Genomic DNA, 19,877 nt, shown 5'->3' on the forward strand with positions numbered 1-19,877 from the left:
ATTTCTCCTAATATCCAATCTAAACCTCCCCTGATGCAGTGTGAGGCCATTTCCTCTCGTCCTATCGCTAGCTACTAGGGAGAAGAAACCAACACCCATCTCACTACAACCTCCTTTCAGGCAGTTGTAGAGACTGATAAGGTCTCCCCTCAGCCTCCTCTTCTCCAGGCTAAACAATCCCAGTTCCCTCAGCTGCTCCTCATAAGGCCTGTGCTCCAGACCCTTCACCAGCTTTGTTGCCCTTCTCTGGACATGCTCCAGCACCTCAATGTCCTTCCTGTATTGAGGGGCTGAAAACTGAACACAGTATTCGAGGTGCGTCCTCACCAGCGCTGAGTACAGGGGAACAATCACCTCCCTGCTCCTGCTGGTCTCACTATTCCTGATACAAGCCAGGATGGTGTTGGCCTTCTTGGCCACCTAGGCACACTGCTGGCTCATGTTCAGCCGGCTGTCAACCAACACCCCCAGGTCCTTTTCAGCCAAGGCAGCTTTCCAGCCACTCTTCCCCAAGCCTGTAGCATTGCATGGGGTTGTTGTGACCCAAGTGCAGGACCCGGCACTTGGCCTTGTTGAACCTCATACAGTTGGCCTCGGCCCATCGATCCAGCCTGTCCAGGTCCCTCTACAGAGCCATCCTACCCTCCAGCAGATCGACGCTCCCACCCAGTTTGGTGTCATCTGCAAACTTACTGAGGGTGCACTCAATCCCCTCATCCAGATCATCGATAAAGATATTAAACAAGGCTGTCCCCAAAACTGAGCCCTGGGGAACACCGCTCGTGACTGGCCACCAACTGGACTTAACTCCATTCACCACAACTCTCTGGGCTCGGCCACCCAACCAGTTTTTTACCCAACAAAGACTATGCCCGTCCAAGCCATGAGCTGCCGGCTTCCTTTAGGAAAATGCTATGGGAGATGGTGTCAAAGGCTCTACTGAAGTCCAGATAGATGATGTCCACAGCCTTTCCTTCATCCAACAGGTGGGTCACCAGGTCATAGAAGGAGATCAGGTTGGTCAAGCAGGACCTGCCTTTCATGAACCCATGCTGGCTGGGCCCGATCCCCTGGTTGACCTGCACTTGCCTGTTGAGCGCACTCAAGATGAACTGCTCCATAATCTTCCCTGGCACAGAGGTCAGGCTGACAGGCCTGTAGTTCCCCAGGTCCTCCTTCCGGCCCTTCTTGTAGATGGGCATCACATTGGCAAGCCTCCAGTCATCAGGGACCTCCCCTGTTAACCAGGACTGCTGAGTAGTAACAGTGTATAAGTAGTTTGCATAGGTAGTCACTTTTTCTTATCCAAATGTTGTTTACAGTTTCTTACTAGGTTTATAGTATAATCTGTGAATGTGATTAACTAGCAATTTACACTTTAGAGGTCTGGCTTTTACTTAAAAAAGCTATAGAGAAATAAACTAGAGAACCAAATTGAGAGTTAACTGTGCTATCAAAAATATAAATGTGTAACTGTAGTCTGAATACTGCTGCTTTGCTGTTTTGAAGGCCCGATTCTTGTCGGACTAGAAGTGGAATTGCTATATAAGACTGCTTTTGGTAACATGACGAACAGCAGAGGTGTTTAAGAGCATGTAAAGCACACTTAGTATTTACAGGAGGTGTAGTTAATCTTTTGGGCAGAATTAAACTGGATATTCCTACCTAGATGTAATTTACAATGTCCTGATCTGTAGAAATGCAGTTTGTAACAGTTCAGCCACTATCCTTCTCAGCAATGGTGTGAAAATATGCATTGGCTACACATTTGAAAATAAAACAAATGTTACTGTTAGTGGGTTGGAAAGTCCTTGTTCTTCTGTGCTGGTTAAGAACCTAATTACTCTAGAGCAGATCCTTTACAGCTTCTAGCAGTGAGCAAATAGGAATACCATGATGAAGGAGGAACTACTCCTAAATGTATATTTTCAGTTAATGTGACTTGGAGTAGCTAGTGACTTGTTGAGACAAGTGCTATTGAAACACCCTGATGTCTGCTGGAAGAGATATTTGCTGTAAGTCACTGCAAACTTGAGCTACTCTTTCAGTTATGTATCTGGCAGACGGAGTGACTGTGGGGAAAAAAATAAAAGGCTTCTATTACAGAAAGTGTCTGATATAAAACATTTTGAAAACATGGACAGTGTTTTGCTGTGCTTCTTTTTGACTTTTTATATCTATGAGAAAGCAAAAATTCTAACAATAAAAATCAATTTTTAAGAATTGTTACTGCAACTTCTTTAAGCAAAGAACTTCTTTAAGCATTGGTCAGAACTACTGTGTGCAGTATCACCTAAATTTTAGCTTAAAGCACTTCAAGTACTTGCATGTCTCATCTTTAGCACCAAGTTTGGTTGTCAGCACCAAGCGAATTGAACCTCTCCTCTGTGCTGTCAGGAGTGATGGGAATGGAAGAGGAATTCTCTCCTACCTTTACATAAAGGGATAGATATGTTAAGCCAGCAATCTTATTTTCATGTTGAATTTAATCCAATAAAACCTTCTGTTATAGTCATGGAGTTTTTCTGGTTAGTTTTTTCTGAGGGTTTTTATTTCTTCCTTATGTGTTGTTCTCTGCTTCCATCAAGTTTTCATTTTCTGACTTGAGAGACATTGCAAAAAGAAGTGGTTGCTCCTACATTTTTCTACCTGTCTGAAGCTGGAAAGCTTCATGACTTTAAGCAAGGTTAAACAATACTTAAATTTTTCAACCCTACTTGGTGGCTGAAATTCATTGGATCTCTTTTTAATAAGAGAATCCACATCATGCATTGACAAGACTGAAGAAACTTAAACTGTTCTTCCCATTCTTTTAAAGAAGGTAGTTAACTTGTAGCAAGTGTTTAAGCACTGTAGGTGGTTGCATGAATAAAGGCATGCAGGGAAATGTCTGTACAGCATGTGGAGAGATGGACCATTGGTCCTGAGTAAAACGCAAACAATTGTAAAACTAACTGTACAACATTTGTGCATGTGTGGCTTTTATACCTTCTGTTGAGAAGCTTTATTAAGATCACTTAGTGTTGTGTCTCCTTTTGGAGGGTGTTGATCAACTTGCTATGTTTTGCAGTCTTCCTCCTATAAGCTTTCAAAGCTTGAGTGTTGACTATATTCAACAGGCAAGTGCAGTTTCAACAGGCAAGTGCAGGTCAGCCAGGGCATCAGGCCCAGCCAGCATGGGTTCATGAAAGGCAGGTCCTGCTTGACCAACCTGATCTCCTTTTATGACCTGGTGACCCGCCTGGTAGATGATGGAAAGTCTGTGGATGTCATTTACATGGACTTTAGCAAAGCTTTTGACACCGTAATATTCTCCTTGGGAAGGTGGCAGCTCATGGCTTGGACAGGCGTAGTCTTCGCTGGGTAAAAAACTGGTTGGATGGCCAAGCGCAGAGAGTAGTGGTGAATGGAGTTAAGTCCAGTTGGCAGCCGGTCACGAGCGGTGTTCCCCAGGGCTCCATTTTGGGGACAGCCTTGTTTAATATCTTTATCGATGATCTGGATGAGGGGATTGAGTGCACCCTCAGTAAGTTTGCAGACGACACCAAACTGGGTGGGAGTGTTGATCTGCTGGAGGGTAGGATGGCTCTGTAGAGGGACCTGGACAGACTTGATCGCTGGGCCGAGGCCAACTGTATGAGGTTCAACAAGGCCAAGTGCCGGGTCCTGCACTTGGGTCACAACAACTCCATGCAATGCTACAGGCTTGGGGAAGAGTGGCTGGAAAGCTGCCTGGCCGAAAAGGACCTGGGGGTGTTGGTTGACAGCCAGCTGAACATGAGCCAGCAGTGTGCCCAGGTGGCCAAGAAGGCCAACAGCATCCTGGCCTGTATCAGGAATAGTGTGGCCAGCAGGAGCAGGGAGGTGATTGTTCCCCTGTACTCGGCACTGGTGAGGACGCACCTGGAATACTGTGTTCAGTCTTGGGCTCCTCAATACAAGAAAGACCTTGAGGTGCTGGAGCGTGTCCAGAGAAGGGCAATGAAGCTGGTGAAGGGTCTGGAGCACAGGCCTTATGAGGAGCAGCTGAGGGAACTGGGATTGTTTAGCCTGGAGAAGAGGAGGCTGAGGGGAGACCTTATTGCTCTCTACAACTGCCTGAAAGGAGGTTGTAGTGAGGTGGGTGTTGGTCTCTTCTCCCAAGTAGTTAGCGATAGGACGAGAGGAAATGGGCTTAAGCTGCACCAGGGGAGGTTTAGGTTGGAAATTAGGAGAAATTTCTTCACAGAAACAGTGGTCAAGAATTGGAACAGGCTGCCCAGAGAGGTGGTGGAGTCCCCATCCCTGGAAGAGTTCAAAAAACGGGTGGATGTGGCACTTTGGGACATGGTTTAGTCTAGTCCACCCTTGATTGGTTTAGTGTGGACTTGGTAGTGTAGGTTAATGGTTGGACTGGATGATCTTAAAGGTCTTTTCCAACCTAAACGATTTAAAAATAGATAGATTCCTGTCCTTTGACTTTCAAAATTTCAACTCTTTAGAAATTAATTTAAAAGTCCACTTTTTTTTAAAGCCAAGAAGAAATTCATTCTCAGATGAAGCTGTGTTTTATGTACTAGTCTTTTGCTAAAGAGCAGCAGATGGTGTTCACTCTTTCAGTTCCAAGTTTTTTTTTTTTTTTTTAGCAAATGCTGCTCCTTGTCAGGGTAAGAACAGTCTCTGTAGAGGGGATTCACTGCCTTATAGCTATTCTCATACCACTTATCCATTGACTCTATTTCCCTAATCCTTTATCTGACCTTGTTCATCTTTGAGAAATGTGTCAACAGAACTGACATTGGTAACTGAAATTCAGTGACACTGTCATGTGAGAAGCAAGATAACGTCAATTCATTGTTAATATTGAACTAACTCTTAGCTCCTGGCCTGTTTTAACTTCTCAGTGTACACATTGTTGCATACAAGTTACAATAAGAACTTGTAGTCTTTGAAACGGTTTATTCAATTACACGTTTATGGCAATTGCACTGTATCTTAAGCAGTAGAACACAAAAAATTTGTTCACTTGAGGCTGAGCTCTCAGATATTGCAAATACCGGTTTTAGCCAGTTTGAATGTATAAGGCTAGGGAAAAGTAAACAAATTCTGCAGTTTATCTGAATCCTACACACATCTTCAACTTTTGGATTCTCAACTGAGTGGTTGTTCCTGGTTCTTAAGCTACCCTTTTCTTAAGCTAGGGGAGGTCTTATAGGAGGTATCCTTAAGGTATCTGCATGGTTCATCAGTCAGTTGAAATAGAGCAACTGCAGACACTTCCAGGTTTGGTACCACATCTAGAGCTGCTCTGTCTTCATGAGGAAGATAGATGTTACATACTAAGTAAGCCGAGGGTGTATAATTGAAGACTTGCTATCTTAGTTTGACTGGATGAGCTTGCATTTCATATTTTCGAAGTGTCTGCTGAGCTGCTGGCAAATATTCCCAGACCACACTTCTGTGGAGCATCTTTGCTTCTGATGGTGTGTGTTCTTTGTGTGTATGTATTCGGTTAATAAGAAAGCAACTTTTGTTCGTTGATCTTTATTGATAAAACAACAGTAACTTGGAGGAAGGGGAATAGGAAGGCAACATAAGTGCAGAGCTAGTAAAGGGACTATTAAAGAGCATTTTAAAACTGCTGGAGGTAGAAGGAAAATAGGTCTGTGTTTTAATCATAATTGCTAACTTGTGACACTTAATTTAGCCATTGGTAAAACTGAAATAGCAAGTCTCAAACAATTACTTCCTGAATCATCCATCTGGGGGCAGCAACCTGATGTCAGTGACTTATGGAGATAAATACTATTTCATATAATTGGTACTAATTTATACTATAGTAGTAAATTATATATAATTTATATAATAATTTGTATAATTAGTAAAAATGTGTAATTAATATAAATGTTAATATGAAATTCAGAGGGTAAAAATTAGATGCTTAATTACACACTGATAATAAACACTGTAAACATAATTCCACAGAATTATCCTTTAGGAATTGGTAGATGATGTCTGAAGTCTGACTATGTAAATGCACGACAGACATGCAAGAACTTGGGATTTCTGGCTAATTTTTGGAAAGTCTTGTTCCTTTAGCCTCACTTGTTTACCTACCCTAAACATCAGCAGTTTGAGGTATTTGTATTTGAACTCCCTGGTATGAATTATTTGTTCTTGTTTTAATTGTGATGATTAAAGATGTGTCAAATTAAAAACAAATCAAACAAAAAAAAAAAACCCCACACTTCAGAGGGCTATTAAATTAATGCATGCATGTTCCATTAATAAGCAATAACAGGATCCCTGTAGTAATTTAGCAAGTGTCTATAAAATGTCTCAAACTCAGCAAGTTTTAGATATTTATGATTGCAGCATCAAACTGTTAATACTGTATGTACTATTTAATCTGCTGTGTCAGTTTGCTTGTGTCGTGGTTTAGCCCCAGCCAGCAACTAAGCACCATGCAGCCACTCGCTCACTCCCCCTACCCCCGATGGGATGGGGGAGAGAATCAGAGGAGTAAGAGTGAGAAACACTCCTGGGTTGAGATAAGAACAGTTTAATAATTGAAATAAAGTAAAACAGTAATGATAATAATAACAATATAATAATGATAATAGTAATAATAATATACAAAGCAAGTGATGCACAATGCAATTGCTCACCACCCGCCGACCGATACCCAGACAGTTCCCGAGCAGCAATCGCTGCTCCCCGGCCAACCCCCCCCCCCCCCCCCCCCCCCCAGTTTATATACTGAGCATGATGTCATATGGTATGGAATAGCCCTTTGGTCAGTTTGGATCAACTATTCTGGCTGTGCCCCCTCCCAGTTTCTTGTGCACCTGGCAGAGCATGGGAAGCTGAAAAGTCCTTGACTAGCATAAGCAGTACTCAGCAACAACTAAAACCATCAGTGTGTTATCAGCATTTTTCTCATCCTAAATCCAAAACACAGCTACTAGGAAGAAAATTAACTCTATCCCAGCCAAAACCAGGACAGCTTGAATAATAATCTGACTGAAAAATTTTTGAAAAGTGAATTGAACAATGACACAAAAATCACTATTAAACTGTTCTGTAAAAGTTGAGAGCACTGAATGACATGGTCTTTGACATAATTGCAGTTCAGATTCACAGATAGGCAGTCAAGAATACCAAAAACAATTTAATGGAAATCCAAGTTAGACAACTTGTGAAAGAAATAATGAAACAACAGTTTTGCCAAGGTATTTTAAGAAGGACTTTAAAAATAAGACTTCGTTGAATGCTATATGTAACTCTTAGTTGGCACAGTAAAAATTAAGTTAATGAATGAATCCATAATATCTTATTTGTTTTTACCTTTTCAAGATACTTCAATAAACCAGGCTGAAGTAAGAGTTCTCACCAGTAGGGAATGCCATGATGTTCCATGAATCCTGAATAAATTGAGAGGGGAAGGGTCAAACAAATAGACTGGGGAATTAAGTCTTTAAAAACCATGCATTATGATATTGATTAGCATAACTACATTTTAGCCTTTAACTGTTCTGAGTCTCAGAACTAGCAGATAAAGTCCAATTGCCATGTATAAACGTGGGTATTATTTTAAATGTCGGATTGCTTCTGTAGGATTCGCCCCTACCCCAAGGTAATGAAGTCATACAGAAGAGTGTTCTAGCAAGTAAAGTAGCCTTCTAGATTGCCAGTAAGTGAAAATATTTCATAAAAAAAACTTCCTTCAGAGAATCTCAGTGTTCCTAACAACTCCTTTGAGCCTCAGTCAGCTGCTGTATGTAAGCTTTGATTACAATGGTGAAATAGGGTCTAGCAAATTGCAGCAGCTTGTCCAAGAGCAGTATGCCACTGGTAGATTAAGGAATATGTTTTATTCTGTCCTGTACCTTCTCCATCTGCAGTTTGTCCTTCTACCCGATGCTTTCAAAGATTCATGGTCTTTAATGGGACTATGCCATACTGGTACAAAGCTGAGTTCCCTTGGCAAGTGGGTGCACTGGAATGGCTTTTTGAGTGTTTCCTTTGATTCAATGTTGAGTTGGCCAGTATCTTACTATGTAACAGGAGTTCTGTCACACATACTTTCTGTATGTTAAGTAGATGAGATACTGAAAGTCTGACTTGAGAAGCCTGTTCCTTTTTAGGCTTTTAGGGAGCATAGTGCTTTACAAAGTAACAGCAAAATCCTTCTCTCTGTAGATTGCAATCTAAGTATGTCCCAAGCTTTGAAAACAAGCAGTTGAGTGTTTAGTGGTGTCAGCCACTCATAAAATTCTGCCAAACCACATCTAGAATATGCTTTAGAGACCCAGACTCTAGGTTTTCATAACATGAAAATTGGACTGTTAGGGCTTTTTGTAGCTGGTATGTGGTCCTTAAAGGAATTTACCTAATGATGTCTGTTGCTAGAAGTAAAGGATGTGGTTTGGGGGGTTTAGAGTATTTGAGTACTTAAAGTAGACTATTTGGGCTCTGTGATGGGTTTCACTGATGCCTCATGGCTAGCTATATCTATTTATCTATGATTTGCTAGGAGTTCTCCCATAGGACAGATATCTGAGTGTTGACAGTGATTGTCCTCGTTGTGGTCAGGATTTTTTTTGTTGAAAATTCTAGCTAAAAATATGTACTGGGTGTTACAGAACTTCTGGTACTTTCATGTATTACTATAATGTAACTGTCACAATAAAGATGAAGAGAAGGGGAGAGAAAATGATCTTAGTAGTGTCAGAGATGAGAACACTGGAAAGTGGTTTGTTTTTTTTTTTCTGAGAAAACTTTTTCCAGATATTCAGTGCCTGTGGCATTGATCTGTCACTGCTGGGTAAATATTAATCTTTCTTTCAATGCAGCATCTTGTATGCTGCATATGTAGGGTCTGAGGAATCTCAGTGCTGATAGTCTTCTATAGCTTGATTTAAGCTTGGTCAACCTGCTAATAATGTCACTTGGAAACATGAAGGTAGTATTATCTGGGAGAGAAATAGGCTTCCTGGCCCCATGGCTGAAATCTGTCATGTTCAGTACTGGGTGGAAAACTTTTCTTAATCTATTCTATAACTTTTTAGCAATAGGCGCTTTTGATCCATGTGCCATATTCTCCAAAAATAATTTCATAACTGAAACAGACTTCTGTTAAATCATTCCTGAAATACATTTCTCTTGAGTTTTTGCTAGGAGGAGATGGCACATTTGGAATAAACAGATGTTAATTCAATATTCTTATTTTTATATCATATACATGACTTTGTTGCATGTCTGTCTTGGATGGAACAATTTATGAGCACACATGCTGGATGGCTAACTAAATCACAAAAAGGCCATTCAGTAGCACTTCTGATGTGACAGGGGAACAGTTTTAGTTCTTGTTCTTGATGTTAAGTTACCTCATTGCCTCTACAGATTACTGTCATTCATAGGGCTGTGTCCTTGACAAAGGACTAGGGTATATGGTAATCATTCTTTTCCACCAGATCAGAGACTACGTTTTCTCTAGAAATACTGGTGTAGCTCCTGTGCCCTGATCTATTTTCTCACAGGTATACTTTTTTCCTCGGTTTTAAAGTAGTAGATGAAAGCATGGATAATGAATTTTGAAATTAAATATCATAGTATTCATTGTCTGCTAGAAATTAGTTTACTGCTCATTTAAAATAATATCTCTTTATCAGGTTAATTCACTGTATTAATGGGGAAATAATAAGGGAATGTTTTTTTCCACCTTTATCGAGCAGCAAGAAAGGAAGCTTTGTTGTACAATTTTCCAAGCAAAACAGGTTCCTGATGAAATAACAAAATAACTCTTTGAAACTCTGCTTTGGACTGTAGAGGAATATTTGGCTTTTTTACCTGGTCCTGTTTTAAAATGGACAATAGAGACTTGGAGTAATTAAAATATATTTTTAAAAAAATCTGGGAATTCAAAAGATAATTTTTAAAGTTTTTCTGTTTTGCTGGGAAAGCAAAACACACATTCTATATAGAAACTCAAAATCTAAAATGGTACTGCATTTTTCTTTCACATCTGAAATACAGATTTGTCCCCTTAGTGATGTGCCAAGCAGTCTAGTATTATCCCAGAGCTAAGGGCTCCTGAGACTGTTAAACTGAAGTACTGGAAGCTGGATCAGGCTCTGTTCTGCATATTTCTAAAAGCTTCAGTTTAGCTTCCATCTTTCTGTCATATCAGTTGTTGTTGCCTGCCCACTGATAAATCATTGCTGTGGTGACTAAGGTGTGGGAAACTGCTTACTATTTATAGCTGGTTTTGTTTAATACAGCTTTTTCACGGTGCACAGGATAGTGACTCCAGGTTTTCTGCTTGTGTTGTGATGGATATTGCTACTCATTAACTTTGCCATCTCATTCTCTGCTTCTTGAGAGTGCCTGCCAGCTGTGGATATCCATCTGGATTGGGCACCTGTTCATATTTTTCCTTCCAGTGCTACTACCCAAAGGCTTGGCAACTTAGTATCTCTGCAATACTTACCAGAAATACTTAGCTTCAAGTATCGCAACACTGTTTAGGAAAAAAGAATGTTGACTCAATTTGACAATTTTCAGAAGAAAACTGCTGTCTTTTTGCTTATGCTTTTGTGATTGTTTATTCTGCTTCTGAGGGATACTAGATTTTCTTGTAACCCAGTACAGTATAATAAACCATGTGAGACTTAAGAACAGAATCTCTTTAGCAAATGACTGAGAGGAGCTCTTGTGGGGTGCTGTTTTGCATCTCATTGACAGTACACCAGACAGTGGCCTGGCTGAAGAGGAGAAAATTCGGATTCATGGTTGCTTCCTTGCATGAAGTGAATTCATAATGCTGATAGGTAGGGAGAGCTGCCACAGAAGCCGCCATTTGAAGAGCCAGGCAGAGCAAGGTGACCCCTTTGAATAGGTGGTACTCCCACAGAGCCAGGATCGTTGGCCTTCTGGGGCTGGTGGGGCCTTGGTGCTCTTGTATCCAGTTCAGACCTGTGTTTAGCTGAGGAGTAATTTGAGTGCTAAATGGGGAGATTATAATATGTATTTATTTATTCCTCCTGAAAATCTGTTACACAGTCAGCATGCTATTCTAAATACCCTGTGGTTATCCGCTTGTTCTTTGTCTAAGTTACCATTAATTTGAAGGTATGCTGTAGCCAGTGCATCTCTTGAAGAAAGGCTTAGTCTTTCCTTTTTGCCCTAGGAATATATTAGAAAGATGGGTAACAAGAGTATGAGAACTGGATGTCTTTAGTCTTGCTCTACAAAGATATGAGGTATAACTTTTAGTATTTCATAGAAAACATTCTGTAGGAACAATGTTTAGTGATAACCCAGTCAGACTGCATAACTGGGATGCAAATCAGGATACACCTTTATTGTACTAAGTACTAATTTTGTAGATAAACAATATAAGGCCTATTTACTGCCCATATTGTGTTAAATTTGCTTGATAGAAAGCTAATCTCTTTTTAATGGATCAGAGTGATTAATACTTCATGATAGGACAAGTACTGCTTTTGTAATCTGAAGCATTTGAAAAACAAAATGAGAAGTCTTGATGGGGTCAATGGTTACCATAAGTCTGTGCCTTATATGTAATGATCATTTTCTGTGATAGTAATTAATGAACTGTTTAAGTTACAGAGGAAGTTCATATTATTGACACTGATGTATGTATGAGCTGAATTTTTAATTGAGTAGATGTGCTGACTGTGGTAATACTGTTGGATAAATCAGACTTTAATTTTATGCAATCAGTTTGTACTTAGAACTATATAGGTATTTTTAGAAACATAGGATGATTTAGATACTCATTTTAAAATGTCCATTTCAATACTAACAAGTGGTGTTTGTATACACGTATTGCACTTACCAGCTTCCCCTTTCACTACAGCCACACAAATACTGTCTTGCCATCAAATGTTTGAAAGAATGTGGGGAGGGGAGAATTCAAAAAGGTAGCCAGGTATTGGGGATGCAGTGCTGGGAAGTACCTTGGCAAAAGATAATGAAATTCTCTTGCAGCTTGCTTTGATAATGTGATTCTGTACAGATCCTCTGTCAGGTGAGCAGAATGTGCAGCATGTTTTGGCTATTGGTCAATCTCCTCTGTTACTCACCATCTAAAGATCCCTCTTCTCTCTGGTGTGCTCTGGTGAGAAAACTTGTTTTACAGTTCTCTGCTGCTGGAGAAACATGAAAAAATAATAAAACTGAATTATCTCTCTAAAAAAAAAAATCCCTTTTGGCATTTCAAATGAAAATTGTTTAAACTTTGAGCATAAATCTAAACTGATGTTTTATTTGAAGTGTTCTATGCTATTATAAATAATTTCTCTACTACTTCTTTATTGCTGGGTTTAGTTATGATACTGAGATAAAACAAAACAGAAAACTGGTCTGCTGTAGAAGTTGAGAGAACATTACTCAGAGTTGTAGCAAAACTCTCCAAAAGTACTTATGTGAAATAGCCACCGACCTTGAATTGTTCTGGATCTAGACCACTGGAAATGTTGAGTGAATTATGTAGACAGGACACACAGATTACAGGTGAAAAATCATATGCAAAGATACTAATGCCTTGGAAATAATGACTCTGTGCACAGTCTGTTTCAGTAAGAAGTGAATCAGCCTGAAGGTGCTGTATTTTATTTTTTAATCACATCAAATTATACAGGATTAAAAGACAAAATGTCCAGTGAAAGACTTTTAAAAATTTTTTTTTTCTTCTTCTCCCCAACAGATGGATTTTGTTTACTTACTATGCTACATAGTGACTTTATTCTAAGGCTTTTTTTCACAGTTAATATAGGTGGGTGATTAAATTAGAGGTTTGAGCAGTCAGATGTGGAAATACTTTGCTTGCAACTTCAGGTAGAAGTTTGCTGTTTGACCTTTTGGTATGATGTTATGTCTCAATATGAGAAGTTGCTCTCTGGGTGTATATGCATATACACACCATATATGATATTATATAACTGATCATCTTTGTGTGTAGTAATAGCACACATGCATTGTCAGATGACAGAGAGTGTCCCTGTTACAGGTTAATGGAAACTGATAGCTGATAAGACCCTACTATGAACAGAACAATTTCCCCAAAGGTTTGGTAACAGACTTGCTCTGTGAAATGCACTTTTGAAATGTAGAATAGAAAGAAATAGAATGTAAAATAAAAATGGAGAGAAGTTAGCAAGAAGGTTCATCTCATCATTGTAGCTCTCTAGTTCTAGACTTGCTAGTCTAGAACTTAAATGAACTCTTCGTATAAACTTCAGTGTTATCCAATGCATCTGGTATTCAATTCAACTATAATACACTAAATGGCTGTGCTAAACTGTGCAGAATGAAAAGCTTTTCTGTTTGTGTGTGTGAGGCCTATTACAGGGTCAGATGGATGCTAGGAGGTGTCACGAATGCAGGTCTGTGAATCCTGCTGATTATGTCAATTCACTATGAATGAGTGACTTTACACAGTTTGACTTAGTAACAGTTAGAATTTACTTGTAGCAAATTGAAGAATTTGATTATAGTATTTTTAATAGCACTCAATCATCAATGGTTAATAAAGTGATTAGACAAGTGATCAAAACAGTGACTTGGTTACAGATTTGAAGATGGCAAGGTTCACTCTATTACTACATGGAAGCACATAAGAGAAAATTAAATCACACTGAGTTAGAATGATTCATAAAGGGATTGCGTATATATGGAATAAGGGGGATCCTCCCATTGAGTCACGAGGTTCAGAATGGACCCCCTTGCTTTCTAAACTGCTTCTCAGAGAGGAGCCTAGGTGCGGCTGGGCCCACTCTTAGTCTCAGACTCGGTCAACGGTTTATGAGAGTAATGCTATAAGAATAATGCAGCAGTATGAAACTCCCTTTGAAATTAAATCATACATCTACAGACTACTTAAATTGATTCACTCATGCACACTCACAAATATGAATGCATATATGAAAATAGTATACCTGCTAAAAATTCTCCTCAAGTTTAGTGAAATACTCACGTCTAATGCCTTGGCATTTCTCAACGGGTGAGAGTAGAGCCTCGAGGAGTGAAGAATTTCAGCAGCCCAGGCTCCGTTGTTGATCTTCGGCAATGGAGTTCTGGTGGCAGCAGACTTCCAGAATCTGCTAGTTTTCACTGACTCTGAGAGACATTTCGATCAGAGGGAGATGCTGGTGCGGCCTGCAGCAGTCCAGGAGAGCTCAAAGGGCCTCACTTAGGACTGCCGTTTATAGGATTGTGAGATGATTGACTTTAATCACCAGTAAATTTCCATCCGAGCCACAATTCGGGTTGGCTTGTTGCTGGAATTCTAGCAGCGATGATACCACTCTGTTTCAAGGCTGTCTGGAGTAGCTGTTTGTTCTCGTTCCCCTCATTAGCCATAATATGAAGATCTTGATATGGACAGGGCTGCTCTCTGCTCCAGCCATGTAGGAGTTTCTGGTACCATTAAGGGGCACTTAACTGACCAACTCGCTACACAAAAGCTGCGGCCTGGAATTCCTGAGATTGTAAAGCGGCCGGAGTGAAGGGGAAAAACAGAACAGAAAAACAGAGCGGGGGAGGATGTACCACCACAGGAGGTCATAAGATCTTTGGAACATTAATGTCAATCATTTCTAATGAAAGAGATCATGAAGGAGTAAAAATATTTTTGTAGCATATGTGGAACACTATTCTTGCTTCCTATTTGGAGGGGGAAACAATGCTTCCATTTTTTAACTTTGCATGAAACTAGGAGTGCTTCTTGTTTGCATTTAGTATCTTGACTGAACTCCAGCATCAACAAAAATAACTGTTCTTGTTCATGCTTTGAAACACAAAAGTCTTATAGTGGCAGATGTACATGGTTGTTTGGAAAGAGTTTATTTTTAATTGTGTTAGTTTTGGTCCTGTGACCTAACTGGAAGGCTTTCTCCTGTGTTTTGCCAGTCAGATTAAAACTTTACTTTGATTGAAACTGCCCTTTTTGTGGGTGTGAAGGAAGCTATTGTAACTTAACTTTTTATCAGTTACTTTTGGCTGGTGGACTAGATGGGGGCATGGTAGTGCCATGTCCTACCACTTCACCTTCTAGGTCTGTAAAATGGAACAGGCCTGGAGTATTTTATGTTCAAAGAGAACTTCTTGAATTTTATGTTGCCCAGAACATGTTGTGCATGGTTCTTTCACACTGTTTTGGAGAGAAACACTTCATTCATATGTAAAGCTCCCAGCAGAGAGTGTTTTACAATAATTTTGGAGAATGAGACTGAAGGGAACATCTGGCTTGGTTCAACTTGTAGGACCTCAAGATTAACTGTGTGGGTTGACTTGTCTTTCTTTTCTGTCCATCTAAGCAAGCATCCTTGATGTCTTTTATATTAAAACATGTTTTAAATAAAAATAATTTAAAACCCAACCCCAAACCTTTTCTGTGCACAGAATAAGAATAGGAAAGATTCATGAAACTTCTTCAGACTTGACATCTTCCTGTTGCTTCAGTTGACATCTTGGCTAAAGAGATGTGATGAATGACATGGTTATTTTCTTGGTGCTGCAATACAATCTGTCTACTGGTTCTGGACAACTTCCTGCACCTCCTTTCCCCAAGAAACCTAGCTGCAAAAGGGACAATAACTCTACTTGCTGTAGGGGGTGGGAAGCACTTCGATTTATAGATGATGAACTCTTGATCACGTAACTGACTAATGATCTCCATCAACAATATTGCTACTGACTGGTTTAAGTATTAATGTGAGGTGAATGAGGATTTTATGCTGCACAGAATATAGTACGATCAGCACTGAAATGAAAGATGCAGGTTACTTCTCATTCAATGCCACTGGCATATATGTGGGCTATGAACACTGGGTTTTCCACTGATTGTGAAATTATTAACAAATACACTAAACACTTAATGTCCGTTACTACGAGCTACCCAACTTAGTTCTTATTAACCTTTCTTAGTTGTCCCTATCTACTCTATTTCAAATGGAATTATTTTTGTCACATAAAATTACTAAGCATAAACTATTGTGGAAGGATATACTGTACGTAATTCAGCTATCACATTTGTAAAGTATTGGTTAGTGTCATAGAATTAATTTGATAGACCAATTGCAATAACTTTCACAAAGTGATACATAACACTGTTATAGAAACTGAAGCCTACAAAGGTGCATTCCTTATATAAGGTCCCTGTTCAGACTGCCTGGTTCACTACTCTCCACTAGAGCTTCTTGTTAGTTCCGTTTGGTTTTTGAGTTAAGAACTTAGAAACAGGCTGTCCACCAAAGCTGCAGTACTGGAGGAGCTGGGCAATGTGCAATATGCAGCCCTCACACCCTTCCCTGAACCTTTATCACAAGGCTGAAAGTCTTTTCTCCCTTCAGTTTATCTGTTACTCTGTCAGTTACTTACTTCAAGAGTGTACCTTTCTGCTGTTGAGCAGCTGCAGTGCAATTTTTTTAGTATAAAAGGCAGTTGTGGGTATAATGCTGCTGGAACAGGTGCTACTCCTGCTGAAGAGCTACTTTCAAATACAAATACATACACTTTGTTTTCAAACGTTGCAAGGTTTTTAGCCCCTCATGAAGACTAGTTAGTTCTAAAACCACCAATGCAATAGCATTTTGTGTGAAACCTGTCATAAATGTTCAAAAATAAGATAATTTTCCTGATGTATTACTTAAAGCAAATGGAAAATTTGGCTATGGTGTTTCAGTCTGTGACTCATCTTGGGAAATATTAAGACCTGTAATAAATCCTACTGCAAGAAACAGTCGCACTAGCTTTCTCTGTACCAGAATTTTCTTAGTCTTTGCTAGTGGGTAAACTTCCTTTGGTGATGGGAGAAGAACGTGTAGGATCTGATTCAGTGAGGTACTTAAGTATCTGTCTGCAACTTCAGTCATGTAAGATGTTCAGCTGGAAGGAATGCCACTGTAGTTAGATCTGTGCAGCACTGTATCTCGGCTCCATGCAGTGGCCTGGAGGGTAAATTGCTCTTCAAACAAGGAAGACTGTAGGGGGGAATAATACTGTACTTTGCTGTGCTTGAATATCAAATCAATGATTAAGATAGAATTACTGGGGGCAGTGAGTTTTGGTTTTGTTTTCTTTTCTGCAAGTTTACAAAATCATGACTCAATTTTTTCACTTGAGTGGAAGTTTATTGTGAGATAGAGAAATACTTGTGTATTTGACATAAACTGATTAAGTTCTGGCAGTGCTGTCACTTAAATTATTGCTTAAACTTTTGTGCACCATTTTTTATCCCATAGACCTAAACAAAGGTCTCAGTAAGCCATGTAAGTATGTGTAGGGAAAGGCAGTTTCTGATGTTCAGAACCCCTGTTTGTAGGGGAGACCACTTGGAACAAAACTTCAGTTCTTCAGCTTCACCTCACTTCTTTCCCTACCACAATAGTAAAACTTAATAGCTAGTGAGCTGAGCTCTGCTAGACTTTGGTAAGAATCCTTCTCTAACTTGAAGCATGACAAGTATTTATACAAATACTCAACAGAAAATCATCTGTGATTCTAGGTGATCTTGATTGCATTTAAAATCCCTGTATTCAGCAGTAGCATTGGCCTTCTATAATGGCTCCAATATGTAATATGGTCTGTAGCAGTGGTATCTAGCATCACTCTTCAAAATACCCAGAGATAATTGCTGCTTATTTTCCTGTCCTTCTGTGCTCTTGGCTGATTACAACAGTAGTTAGTCACCTGAACCAGGCATTTTCAACTCAGCCACCAATTACTGTACAGAAAATTTACAGTCTGGTGCTTGTTGTTAGCAACCAGCTAAAGAAATGCTGGATCCTGTGTTCACCACTACTCTAACAGAAATGGTTTTGGTTATAATGGTTATCTTTCTCCATCAACACACTACTTTGATATAGGTCCTCTGCTTAACATGACTGTAGTTTAGGAAGCACACTTGAACATATTTCATTGGATTAAAAAAAAACAAAATCAAAACAAAAGCTGAGCACATGCAGTGTGCTTGTCTCTGTGGCTTTCAAAGCACTTAATGCTGTATATGAGGCACCAAGGTAAGGAGACACTGCTGGTGATAAAAGTGTTACCTTGACTAAGCAACTGGCCTTGCAACATATTTTCCCAGCTTTGCATTATTGATAAGCAAAGACTTATCATGGAAGATACAAGCATCCCATGCTAGCAACTGTCATAAATTCATCCAATTCCTGCTGAGACAAAAATGTTTCTGGCAGCTTGAATGAGAAGGAATCTGAGGAGGAAAGCTGTCAAGGGCTGATGCCTGCACTTTTGGGGGAAACATAATGACAGGAGCACAAAGAAGGAAAAGATGAAACTGCACGATGGGAAATTTCTATAGTGTTCTTAATTTCTCTTTCAGTAGGGGACTTATTAATAACTTTCTGGCAAGGACTCTGGCTAGCTGCTTTAGGAAGCCTGTTCATGTGGAACATTCTTGTCAGGCTTGCATATTAGTGGGTTCAGTTGACTTCCTTAAATTTCTTAATGTGGAAAAACAAAACACACTGTAGTACTCAGTGTGTTTTCCATTTGTGTTAGCTGAAGGTCAAAGCGTAAGAAAGTATTCTTAAATGTCTTAGTATTTTGGGTAGTAGCTATTAAGTTAAAGGCCTGGAGAGTTCCCTTTCCTGGGAGAAGTAGCCTTTTTCTTTTAAAGATCTCTTGTTTGGCAACTCTGAAGCTTCCCATGCTGTCTGTTGTTCTTTTGTTTTGGTATTTTCGTTTTTGTTTGGGGTGGTTTTTGTTTGGGTTGTTTTTTTTTTTTTTTAGCAGCTCAAGCAGTCCACCTTCCAGGTAGAGAGATGTATTCACCCTTACATAACCTTGAATGCTATAAAATTGACTGTAAGTTAGTCAGAAACCTATGAGGTGCATGCTGCTGACCATTATTTCGTTGCCTTTAATACTCAATTTGGGGTTTTAGAAACAAGTTCCAAAAAAAAAAAAAATCAATCACAGAATCATAGAATTGTTTAGGTTGGAAAAGACCCCCAAGATCATCCAGTCCAACCATCAATCCAACACCACCAAGTCCACCACTAAAAAAAAATCCTGCCCAATCAAGGGCAGAGTAGCAATTTCATGTTTCCTGGCTTGGTGGCTGGATTATTTTTTAATGAAAATAAAAACTAGGAATTATTAAGGTTGGAAAGGACCTCTAAGATCATCAGTCCAACCATCAACCCAACACCCCCATGTCCACTAAACCATGTCTCAAAGTGCCACGTCTACCTGTTTTTTGAACTCTTCCACGGGTGGTGACTCCACCACCTCTCTGGGCAGCCTGTTCCAATGCTTGACCACCCTTTCCATGAAGAAATTTCTCCTAATATCCAATCTAAACCTCCCCTGATGCAGTGAGCCACCATTTCCTCTCGTCCTATCGCTAGCTACTTGGGAGAAGAGACCAACACCCACCTCACTACAACCTCCTTTCAGGCAGTTGTAGAGAGCAATAAGGTCTCCCCTCAGCCTCCTCTTCTCCAGGCTAAACAGTCCCAGCTCCCTCAGCCACTCCTCATAAGGCCTGTGCTCCAGACCCTTCACCAGCTTTGCTGCCCTTCTCTGGACACGCTCCAGCACCTCAATGTCCTTCCTGTTTTGAGGGGCCCAAAACTGGGCACAGTATTTGAGGTGCGGCCTCACCAGTGCTGAGTACAGGGGAACAATCACTTCCCTGCTCCTGCTGGCCACACTATTCCTGATACAAGCCAGGATGCTGTTGGCCTTCTTGGCCACCTGGGCTCCAATCTTTGGAGAGAGACTGCTTTTTCTGACCATAAACCTGTATGCAGAAGAGGGCTAGTGTTCTGGGTGGGGTTTTTTTTCCTTTATTTGTTTTAATCCTGAGTCTATTTGAAGTGATGTGTTGCAATTTTTTAAGC

Source organism: Pelecanus crispus, chromosome 7 (genome assembly GCF_030463565.1).
Source record: "Pelecanus crispus isolate bPelCri1 chromosome 7, bPelCri1.pri, whole genome shotgun sequence".
NCBI classification, from domain to species: Eukaryota; Metazoa; Chordata; class Aves; order Pelecaniformes; family Pelecanidae; genus Pelecanus; species Pelecanus crispus.